Genomic DNA, 4,246 nt, shown 5'->3' on the forward strand with positions numbered 1-4,246 from the left:
TGGCAGAATGCTTCCAAATTCACAGTGTTTCCTCGGGGAGGGCCCCCGATACCCTGCATGCTTCGGTGCCTCTGCCGGAGCCCTGGAAGGGGTGTCTGGGGAAGGTGGGCAAAAGCTGTTTAAAATGCCAAAAATAGGCCCGAGATGCTGACCCGCGGGTGAAGTCTCCAAAAGTGGCAATATTGGGCATTGGGCAGAATGCTTCCAAATTCTCAGAGAGTGCTCGGGAACTGCCCCCTATACCCTACATGCGCCGGTGCATCTGCCGGAGCCCTGGACTGGTGCCTGGGGAAGGCGAGCAAAATCTGTCCAAAATGCCAAACATATGCCGGAGATGCTGACCCACGGGTCACGACTCCGAAAGTGGCCAAATTGGGCGGTTGGCAGAATGCTTCCAAGTTCGAAGAGTTTGCTCGGGGAGGGCCCCCGATACCCTGCATACCTCGGTGCCTCTGCCGGAGCCCTGGAAGGGGTGTCGGTGGAAGGTGGGCAAAATCTGTTTAAAATGCCAAAAATAGGCCGGAGATGCTGAACCGCGGGTCACAACTACGAAAGTGGAAAATTGGGCGGGTGGAAGAATACTTCCAAATACACAGTGTTTGCTCTGGGAGGGCCCCCAGTGCCCTACATGCTTCGGAGCCTCTGCCGGAGCCCTGGAAGGGGAGCCTGGGGAAGTCGAGAAAAATCTGTCCAAAATGCCAAAAATAGGCACGAGATGCTGACCCGCGGGTCACGATTCCGAATGTGGCAAAATTGGGCGGATGGCAGAATGCTTCCAAATTCACAGAGTTTGCTCGGGGAGGGCCCCCGATACCCTGCATGCCTCGGTGCCTCTGCCGGATCCCTGGAAGGGGTGTCTGGGGTAGGTGGGCAAAACCTGTCCAAAATGCCAAAAACAGGCCCGATATGCTCACCCGCGGGTCACAACTCCGAAAATGGCAAAATTGGGCACTGGGCAGAATGCTTGCAAATTCGCAGAGTTTGCTCGGGAACTGCCCCCTATACCCTGCATGCGTCGGTGCCTCTGCCGGAGCCCTGGAAAGTGCCTCTGTGGAAGTCGAGCAAAATCTGTCCAGAATGCCAAAAATAGGCCCGAGCTGCTGACCCGCGGATCACGACTCCGAAAGTGGCAAAATTGGGCGGTTGGCAGAATGCTTCCAAATTCACAGAGTTTGCTCCGGGAGGGCCCAAGATACCCTGCATGCCTCGGTTCCTCTGCCGGAGCCCTGGAAGGGGTATCTGGGGAAGGTGGGCAAAATCTGTTTAAAATGCCAAAAACAGGACCGAGATGCAGACCCGCAGGTCACAACTCCAAAAGTGGAAAAATTGAGCGGGTGGAAGAATACTTCCAAATTCACAGTGTTTGTTCTGGGAGGGACCCCGATACCCTACATGCTTCGGAGCCTCTGCCGGAGAGCTGGAAGGGGTGCCTGGGGAAGTTGAGAAAAATCTGTCCAAAATGCCAATATAGGCACAAGATGCTGACCCGCGGGTCACGATTCCGAAAGTGGCAAAATTGGGCGGTTGGCAGAATGCTTCCAAATTCACAGAGTTTGCTCGGGGAGGGCCCCCGATACCCTGCATGCCTCGGGGCCTCTGCCGGAGCCCTGGAAGGGGTGTCTGGGGAAGGTGGGCAAAATCTGTTTAAAATGCCAAAAATAGGCCCGAGATGCTGACCTGCGGGACACTAATCCGAAAGTGGAAAAATTGGGCAAGTGGAAGAATACTTCCAAATTCACAGTGTTTGCACGGGGAAGGCTCCCAATACCCTACATGCGTCGGAAACTCTGCCGGAGCCCTGGAAGGGGAGCCTGGGGAAGTCAAGCAAAATATGTCCAAAATGCCGAAAATAGGCCCGAGATGCTGACCCGCGGATCACGACTCCGAAAGTGGCAAAATTGGGCGGTTGGCAGAATGCTTCCAAAGTCACAGTGTTTTCTCGGGGAGTGCCCCCGATACCCTCCATGTGCCGGAAACTCTGCCGGAGCCCTGGAAGGGGCCTATGCGTAAGTCGAGCAAAATCTGTCCAAAATGACAAAAACAGGCCCGAGTTGCTGACGTGCGGGTCACGACTCCGAAAGTGGCAAAACTGGGCGGTTGGCAGATGGCTTCCAAATTCACAGAGTTTGCTTGGGGAGGGCCCCCGATACCCTACATGCAACGGAAACTCTGCCGGAGCCCTGGCAGGGGCCTATGGGGAAGTCGAGCAAAATCTGTCCAAAATGCCAAAAATAGGCCCGAGCTGCTGACCCGTGGGTCACGACTCCGAAAGCGGCAAAATTGGGCACTGGGCAGAATGCTAGCTAATTCGCAGAGTTTGCTCGGGAACTGCCCCCTATACCCTGCATGCGTCGGAGCCTCAGCGGGAGCCCTGGAACAGGCCTCTAGGGAAGTCGAGCAAAATCTGACCAGAATGCCAAAAATAGGCCTGAGCTGCTGACCCGCGTGTCACGACTCCGAAAGTGCCAAATTGGGCGGTTGGCAGAATGCTTCCAAACTCACGGAGTTTGCTCGGGGACGGCCCCCGATACCCTGTATGCCTCGGCGCCTCTGCCGGAGCCCTGGAATGGGTGTCTGGGGAAGGTGGGGAAAATCTGGTTAAAATGCCAAAAATAGGCCCGAGATGCAGACCCGCGGGTCACAACTCTGAAAGTGGAAAAATTGGGCGGTGGAAGAATACTTCCAAATTCACAGTGTTTGCTCGGGGATGGCCCCAATACCCTGCATGCGTCGCTGCCTCTGCCGGAGCCCTGGAAGGGGTGCCTGGGGAAGTCAAGCAAAATCTGTCCAAATGCCAAGAATCTGCCCGAGATGCTGACCCGCGGGTAACGACTCCAAAAGTGGCAAAATTGGGCGGTTGGCAGAATGGATCCAAATTCGCAGAGTTTGCTCGGGAGTGGCCCCCGACACCCTGCATGTGTCGGTGCCACTGCCTGAGCCCTGGAAGGGGTGTCTGGGGAAGGTGGGCAAAATCTGTCCAAAATGGCAAATGTAGGCCCGAGATGCTGACGCGCGGGTCACGACTCCGAAAGTGGCAAAATTGGGAGGTTGGCAGAATGCTTCTTAATTCACAGCGTTTGCTGGGGAGGGCCCCCGATACCCTGCATGCGTCGGTGCCTCTGCCGGAGCCCTGGAAGGGTTGCCCGGGGAAGTCGAGAAAAATCTGTCCAAAATGGCAAACAGGCCCGAGATGCTGACCCACGGGTCAAGACTCCAAAAGCGGCAAATTTGGGCATTGGGCAGAATGCTTCCAAACTCGCAGAGTTTGCTCGGGAACTGGCCCCTATATCCTGAATGCGTCGGTGCCTCTGCCGGAGCCCTGGAAGGTGCCTCTGGGGAAGTCGAGCAAAATCTGTCCAAAATGTCAAAAACAGGCGCCAGCTGCTTCCCGCGGGTACGACTCCGAAAGTGGCAAAATAGGGCGGATGGAAGAATACTTCCAAATTCACAGTGTTTGCTCGGGGAGGGCCCCCGATACCCTCCATGCATCGGAGCTTCTGCCGGAGCCCTGGAAGGGGAGCCTGGGGAAGTCGAGAAAAATCTGTCCAAAATGCCGAAAATAGGCACGAGATGCTAACCCGCGGGTCACGATTCGGAAAGTTGCAAAATTGGGCGGTTGGCAGAATGCTTCCTAATTCACAGAGTTTGCTCGGGGAGGGCCCCCGATATCCTGTATGCCTCGGTGCCTCTTCCGGAGCCCTGGAAAGGGTGTCTGGTGAAGCTGGGTAAAATCTGTCCAAAATGCCAAAAACAGGCCCGAGATGCTGGCCCTTGGGTCACAATTCCGAAAGTGGAAAATTGGGTGGTTGAAAGAATACTTCCAAATTCACCGTGTTTACTCGGGGAGGGCCCCCGATACCCTACACGCATCGGAAACTCTGCCAAAGCCCTGGCAGGGATGCCTGGGGAAGGTGGGCAAAATCTGTTTAAAATGCCAAAAATAGGCCCGAGCTGCTGACACGCGGGTCACGACTCGGAAAGTGGCAAAATTGAGCAGGTGGCAGAATGCTGCCAAATTCGCAGAGTTTGATCGGGGATGCCCCCCGCTACCCTGCATGCCTCGGTGCCTCTGCCGGAGCCCTGGAAGGGGTGTCTGGGGAAGTCGAGCAAAATGTGTCCAAAATGCCAAAAATACGCCCGAGCTGCTGACCCGCGGGTCACGACTCCGAAAGTGGCAAAATTGGGCAGGTGGAAGAATGCTTCCAAATTCACAGAGTTTGCTCGGGGAGGGCCCCCGATACCCTGC

The 4,246-nt window shown here is 55.9% G+C and overlaps 1 long non-coding RNA gene across 1 annotated transcript in view; it reads left to right on the top strand.

The window, feature by feature from the left end:
* LOC123036894 overlaps positions 1–4,246 on the top strand; it is an 18,513-nt gene that overhangs the window by 766 nt on the left and 13,501 nt on the right. The window lies entirely within an intron of this gene.

This window comes from Varanus komodoensis, unplaced genomic scaffold (genome assembly GCF_004798865.1).
Source record: "Varanus komodoensis strain SLA01 unplaced genomic scaffold, ASM479886v1 scaffold836, whole genome shotgun sequence".
NCBI lineage: Eukaryota > Metazoa > Chordata > Lepidosauria > Squamata > Varanidae > Varanus > Varanus komodoensis.